Here is a 7,500-nt window from a genome sequence, read left to right on the forward strand (position 1 = left end):
GTCCTTTTGGGTTACCCCGACGAGCATCTCTAAAAGAGGGGCCCGACTTGTATCGGTTCCGCTGCCGGGTTCCGGAATAGGAACCGGATTCCCTTTCGCCCAACGGGGGCCAGCACAAAGCGCATCATGCTATGACGGCCCCCATCAACATCGGATTTCTCCTAGGGCTTAGGATCGACTGACTCGTGTGCAAACGGCTGTTCACACGAAACCCTTCTCCGCGTCAGCCCTCCAGGGCCTCGCTGGAGTATTTGCTACTACCACCAAGATCTGCACCGACGGCGGCTCCAGGCAGGCTCACGCCCAGACCCCTTCTGCGCCCACCGCCGCGACCCTCCTACTCGTCAGGGCTTCGCGGCCGGCCGCAAGGACCGGCCATGACTGCCAGACTGACGGCCGAGTATAGGCACGACGCTTCAGCGCCATCCATTTTCAGGGCTAGTTGCTTCGGCAGGTGAGTTGTTACACACTCCTTAGCGGATTCCGACTTCCATGGCCACCGTCCTGCTGTCTTAAGCAACCAACGCCTTTCATGGTTTCCCATGAGCGTCGATTCGGGCGCCTTAACTCGGCGTTTGGTTCATCCACAGCGCCAGTTCTGCTTACCAAAAAGTGGCCCACTTGGCACTCCGATCCGAGTCGTTTGCTCGCGGCTTCAGCATATCAAGCAAGCCGGAGATCTCACCCATTTAAAGTTTGAGAATAGGTTGAGGTCGTTTCGGCCCCAAGGCCTCTAATCATTCGCTTTACCGGATGAGACTCGTACGAGCACCAGCTATCCTGAGGGAAACTTCGGAGGGAACCAGCTACTAGATGGTTCGATTAGTCTTTCGCCCCTATACCCAGCTCCGACGATCGATTTGCACGTCAGAATCGCTACGGACCTCCATCAGGGTTTCCCCTGACTTCGTCCTGGCCAGGCATAGTTCACCATCTTTCGGGTCCCAACGTGTACGCTCTAGGTGCGCCTCACCTCGCAATGAGGACGAGACGCCCCGGGAGTGCGGAGGCCGCCGCCCCGTGAAGGGCGGGGAAGCCCCATCCTCCCTCGGCCCGCGCAAGGCGAGACCTTCACTTTCATTACGCCTTTAGGTTTCGTACAGCCCAATGACTCGCGCACATGTTAGACTCCTTGGTCCGTGTTTCAAGACGGGTCGTGAAATTGTCCAAAGCTGAAGCGCCGCTGACGGGAGCGATTATTCCGCCCGAGAGCATCCCGAGCCAACAGCGGCGCGGGGTCCCGGGGCCGGGCCAGGTAGGTCCGTCATCCGGGAAGAACCGCGCGCGCTTGCCGGGAGCCCGAGCGCCCAAAGGGGCGAATCGACTCCTCCAGATATACCGCCGGGCAGCCAGCCAGGACACCGGGGCTCTGCCCAACAGACGCGAACCCGAGGCCCGCGGAAGGACAGGCTGCGCACCCGGGCCGTAGGCCGGCACCCAGCGGGTCGCGACGTCCTACTAGGGGAGAAGTGCGGCCCACCGCACACCGGAACGGCCCCACCCCGCGGCGAGTGGAAAGGCAACCGGACACGACCCCGCCGCGGATTGCTCCGCGCGGGCGGCCGGCCCCATCTGCCGAGGGCGGAGGCCAGTGGCCGGATGGGCGTGAATCTCACCCGTTCGACCTTTCGGACTTCTCACGTTTACCCCAGAACGGTTTCACGTACTTTTGAACTCTCTCTTCAAAGTTCTTTTCAACTTTCCCTCACGGTACTTGTTCGCTATCGGTCTCGTGGTCATATTTAGTCTCAGATGGAGTTTACCACCCACTTGGAGCTGCACTCTCAAGCAACCCGACTCGAAGGAGAGGTCCCGCCGACGCTCGCACCGGCCGCTACGGGCCTGGCACCCTCTACGGGCCGTGGCCTCATTCAAGTTGGACTTGGGCTCGGCGCGAGGCGTCGGGGTAGTGGACCCTCCCAAACACCACATGCCACGACAGGCGGCAGCCTGCGGGGTTCGGTGCTGGACTCTTCCCTGTTCGCTCGCCGCTACTGGGGGAATCCTTGTTAGTTTCTTTTCCTCCGCTTAGTAATATGCTTAAATTCAGCGGGTAGTCTCGCCTGCTCTGAGGTCGTTGTACGAGGTGTCGCACGCCACACCGCCAGCCGGCTGTGCACGCTACCGAGAAAGTACCGGTATGCGAACCGCCAGGCGACGGGCGCGCATCGCACGTTTGAGGAGACGCGGCCGGCCCCACAGGCGGCCGCGACACTCCCAGGTCTGCGAAGCGGGGCAAACGCCGCGCGCTTCAGTATACGTAGCCGACCCTCAGCCAGACGTGGCCCGGGAACGGAATCCATGGACCGCAATGTGCGTTCGAAACGTCGATGTTCATGTGTCCTGCAGTTCACATGTCGACGCGCAATTTGCTGCGTTCTTCATCGACCCACGAGCCGAGTGATCCACCGTCCTGGGTGATCTTTTCTCAAGTTTCCGCCGTCTCTTTCGAGACGGTCGCATAGGCGGGAGTGAGGCGTGTGGCGGCCCCTGTTCCAGCGTTCTGTGTCCAACGGCCTCACGGCCGACGGGCGTCGTACGGCTCCACACCGGAGCGGACAGGCACTCGGGCGAAAGTCATTCAAAACCGGCGCCAGGCGCCAGGTGCCGCAGGCCAGCCGCTCCAGCGCTTCAGCGCTCGTACCACACAACATTGCCGCTAGTTTTGAGAGGCACGCGTGGTTCCGCACGCGGCGCACGGCTACTGCGAGCCGTACAGGTAGCGTGTTGCGCGACACGACACGCACATCGAAAGACATGCAGTCTAGTCGGTAATGATCCTTCCGCAGGTTCACCTACGGAAACCTTGTTACGACTTTTACTTCCTCTAAATGATCAAGTTTGGTCATCTTTCCGGTAGCATCGGCAACGACAGAGTCAATGCCGCGTACCAGTCCGAAGACCTCACTAAATCATTCAATCGGTAGTAGCGACGGGCGGTGTGTACAAAGGGCAGGGACGTAATCAACGCGAGCTTATGACTCGCGCCTTACTGGGAATTCCTCGTTCATGGGGAACAATTGCAAGCCCCAATCCCTAGCACGAAGGAGGTTCAGCGGGTTACCCCCGACCTTTCGGCCTAGGAAGACACGCTGATTCCTTCAGTGTAGCGCGCGTGCGGCCCAGAACATCTAAGGGCATCACAGACCTGTTATTGCTCAATCTCGTGCGGCTAGAAGCCGCCTGTCCCTCTAAGAAGAAAAGTAATCGCTGACAGCACGAAGGATGTCACGCGACTAGTTAGCAGGCTAGAGTCTCGTTCGTTATCGGAATTAACCAGACAAATCGCTCCACCAACTAAGAACGGCATGCACCACCACCCACCGAATCAAGAAAGAGCTATCAATCTGTCAATCCTTCCGGTGTCCGGGCCTGGTGAGGTTTCCCGTGTTGAGTCAAATTAAGCCGCAGGCTCCACTCCTGGTGGTGCCCTTCCGTCAATTCCTTTAAGTTTCAGCTTTGCAACCATACTTCCCCCGGAACCCAAAAGCTTTGGTTTCCCGGAGGCTGCCCGCCGAGTCATCGGAGGAACTGCGGCGGATCGCTGGCTGGCATCGTTTATGGTTAGAACTAGGGCGGTATCTGATCGCCTTCGAACCTCTAACTTTCGTTCTTGATTAATGAAAACATACTTGGCAAATGCTTTCGCTTCTGTTCGTCTTGCGACGATCCAAGAATTTCACCTCTAACGTCGCAATACGAATGCCCCCGCCTGTCCCTATTAATCATTACCTCGGGTTCCGAAAACCAACAAAATAGAACCGAGGTCCTATTCCATTATTCCATGCACACAGTATTCAGGCGGGCTTGCCTGCTTTAAGCACTCTAATTTGTTCAAAGTAAACGTGCCGGCCCACCGAGACACTCAATAAAGAGCACCCTGGTAGGATTTCAACGGGGTCCGCCTCGGGACGCACGAGCACGCACGGGGCGGTCGCACGCCTTCGGCTCGCCCCACCGGCAGGACGTCCCACGATACATGCCAGTTAAACACCGACGGGCGGTGAACCAACAGCGTGGGACACAAATCCAACTACGAGCTTTTTAACCGCAACAACTTTAATATACGCTATTGGAGCTGGAATTACCGCGGCTGCTGGCACCAGACTTGCCCTCCAATAGATACTCGTTAAAGGATTTAAAGTGTACTCATTCCGATTACGGGGCCTCGGATGAGTCCCGTATCGTTATTTTTCGTCACTACCTCCCGTGCCGGGAGTGGGTAATTTGCGCGCCTGCTGCCTTCCTTGGATGTGGTAGCCGTTTCTCAGGCTCCCTCTCCGGAATCGAACCCTGATTCCCCGTTACCCGTTACAACCATGGTAGGCGCAGAACCTACCATCGACAGTTGATAAGGCAGACATTTGAAAGATGCGTCGCCGGTACGAGGACCGTGCGATCAGCCCAAAGTTATTCAGAGTCACCAAGGCAAACGGACCGGACGAGCCGACCGATTGGTTTTGATCTAATAAAAGCGTCCCTTCCATCTCTGGTCGGGACTCTGTTTGCATGTATTAGCTCTAGAATTACCACAGTTATCCAAGTAACGTGGGTACGATCTAAGAGAACCATAACTGATTTAATGAGCCATTCGCGGTTTCACCTTAATGCGGCTTGTACTGAGACATGCATGGCTTAATCTTTGAGACAAGCATATGACTACTGGCAGGATCAACCAGGGAGCTGCGTCAACTAGAGCTGAGCAGCCGGCCGCCCGGGAGTGTGTCCCGGGGGCCCGCGCGAACACGCAAGCGTCCGCTCAATCATTCTGCAAACAGGGAGGAGGCTGAGCTCCCCTGCACAATACACCTCGAAACCCTCTCAGGTCCCGGCGGCGCGCAGCGCCGTCCCAAGTACTTGGTCGGGTTCGAGAGAGGCGCAATCGCCCGGAGTTAGGCGAGTAGACGCTTTCGGTGCGACCACCCGTGCTCCCAACTGAGCTTGCCGCTGCCGACAGAGGCCCGGGAGCGTGCTGTCGTGGCATTGCCGGCGGGAGACAACACGCGCCACCTACGGTGACCGGCAGCTCCAACGCCAGCGCCACAGAAGGACAAAAGCCCCACTTGGGTGCCGAAGCGAACTCTCCCAGCACAGCGCACACGCCAACACATCCGCACAGCTGCGATACAAACCACCAGCGAGAACCGCTGGGGCGACCGAGCAGCAGACGGCGTCGCGGCGCCGAGCGCCGGGCGGCGGCGCATCCTCAACGCACACAGTCCTCAATCGGACCAGCACACTGCAGATGTCCACCGCGCTTCGCACCGGGCCCGCGAGGACCTACTTTGGCCGCACGGCGCCGCGCGCAGGGTGCGCCGGCGCGCAGCTGCGACGCCTGCCGCGTCCGTCGGCCGGCGCGCCTGCCACTGGCCGCCCCCACCAGCCGGCTGTAGCGCGTGCGCCCACGCACCGCGCGGCCAGCACGCCGGGAGGCGCCCCCTCACCGGCCGGGGGACGGTCCCACCCAGCCACCGCCGCGTATCGCTTCACACCCAGATGCCGTTCAGTTTCGTCGGCATGGTGGGTATCGCTGGAACAACCGGTTAGTACCTCAACCTATCGTCGCCATCACCGATTCACCCCTAGCGAGAACAACCGCACCACAACGGGTTACCATTTCTTCATTTGCGTAACTTCACCAGAAAACGTAGGCGTCCATCGCCATTTGCAACTTCAACCATTATTGCATGCCTGTGTCAGGTGTCACGCCACACTACGTCTGCCCACATACACGCAACAAAATGTGCACGCCTAGACAATACGTGGAAGGTGGCCCCCGTACGTATGCGATGTCCATTGCTCGAACGACTGTCAACCGGCTTCTGTAGCATGTCGCAGATATGGAACGCGCTGCACCATGCCATCACGGTGTGTGAGGAGAGACGACTAGGTCCGAATACATCAACAGACAGCTCATGCTGATCGCCATCCACGGCGTCCGTTCCTCCCACACGTCTCTATGGCGTACCACACTGCAATCCAGCTCTCATAGGGAGACGACACGTAGCTGCGTGCACAATATTTGCACTGTATGGTCCGCCGTTTTTGGGCGCAGTCGTTGTACGGTCACACATGTGCCACGATGTATCATTCAGTACATAAGGACGAATGTGCAGTACAGATTGTGGTTCACGCGTACGACATCAGCGGACAGTTGACACAGGCCGCACCACAAACGTAGCCTGCGTACGTCGCATGCGAAGGGCATTGAACATGCAAACTTGTCACCAACCACCTTGCGAAGGCAGGGGGCAAGGTGGGGACGTGGGAGAGGTGGGGGGGGGGGGGGCGGCATGTACGCCCTGCTGCCATCCACATTACAGTGTACAGCAGGAGCATGTGGAAAGTCAGCAAGACTTGCAAGGTGTTTAACATGAAGCGATACACAGGGGAGCGGGCAGTGCGAGTAGCGAACTATATTGCGAGGGTTGCGGGTGGGCAACACTACACTAATTGAACGAGTCGTATAACAATTACAGAGCAGGTTTAGGCGACAACGTGGGTTACGATAGGCGACAACGTGGGTTACGTTAGGGGACAACGTGGGTTACGTTAGGGGACAACGTGGGTTACGTTAGGGGACAACGTGGGTTACGTTAGGGACAACGTGGGTTACGTTAGGGGACAACGTGGGTTACGTTAGGGGACAACGTGGGTTACGTTAGGGGACAACGTGGGTTAGGTTAAGGCACAACATGGGTTAGGTTAAGGCACAACATGGGTTAGGTTAAGGCACAACATGGGTTAGGTTAAGGCACAACATGGGTTAGGTTAAGGCACAACATGGGTTAGGTTACGGCACAACATGGGTTAGGTTAAGGCACAACATGGGTTAGGTTAGGGGACAACATGGGTTAGGTTAGGGGACAACATGGGTTAGGTTAAGGCACAACATGGTTAGGTTAAGGCACAACATGGGTTAGGTTAGGGGACAACATGGGTTAGGTTAGGGCACAACATGGGTTAGGTTAGGGGACAACATGGGTTAGGTAGGGGACAACATGGGTTAGGTTAGGGGACAACATGGGTTAGGTTAGGGGACAACATGGGTTAGGTTAGGGGACAACATGGGTTAGGTTAGGGGACAACATGGGTTAGGTTAGGGGACAACATGGGTTAGGTTAGGGGACAACATGGGTTAGGTTAAGGCACAACATGGGTTAGGTTAGGGGACAACATGGGTTAGGTTAGGGGACAACATGGGTTAGGTTAGGGGACAACATGGGTTAGGTTAGGGGACAACATGGGTTAGGTTAGGGGACAACATGGGTTAGGTTAAGGCACAACAATGGGTTAGGTTAGGGCACAACATGGGTTAGGTTAGGGCACAACATGGGTTAGGTTAGGGGACAACATGGGTTAGGTTAGGGGACAACATGGGTTAGGTTAGGGGACAACATGGGTTAGGTTAGGGGACAACATGGGTTAGGTTAGGGGACAACATGGGTTAGGTTAGGGGACAACATGGGTTAGGTTAGGGGACAACATGGGTTAGGTTAG

At 57.3% G+C, this 7,500-nt stretch overlaps 2 non-coding genes and 1 pseudogene across 2 annotated transcripts; all 3 read right to left on the reverse strand.

Moving 5' to 3' along the window:
- The window catches only part of LOC124744134, a 4,229-nt pseudogene extending 2,152 nt beyond the window's left edge, over positions 1-2,077 (reverse strand).
- A 188-nt stretch (positions 2,078-2,265) lies between these two features.
- LOC124744118 lies at positions 2,266-2,420 on the reverse strand. Its single transcript, XR_007010622.1, has one exon. It is a non-coding gene; the product is annotated as a 5.8S ribosomal RNA (ribosomal RNA).
- A 352-nt stretch (positions 2,421-2,772) lies between these two features.
- LOC124744127 lies at positions 2,773-4,682 on the reverse strand. The gene has a single exon (XR_007010631.1). It is a non-coding gene; the product is annotated as a small subunit ribosomal RNA (ribosomal RNA).
- Positions 4,683-7,500: the final 2,818 nt, after the last annotated feature.

This window comes from Schistocerca piceifrons, unplaced genomic scaffold (genome assembly GCF_021461385.2).
Source record: "Schistocerca piceifrons isolate TAMUIC-IGC-003096 unplaced genomic scaffold, iqSchPice1.1 HiC_scaffold_275, whole genome shotgun sequence".
Classification (NCBI taxonomy): Eukaryota; Metazoa; Arthropoda; class Insecta; order Orthoptera; family Acrididae; genus Schistocerca; species Schistocerca piceifrons.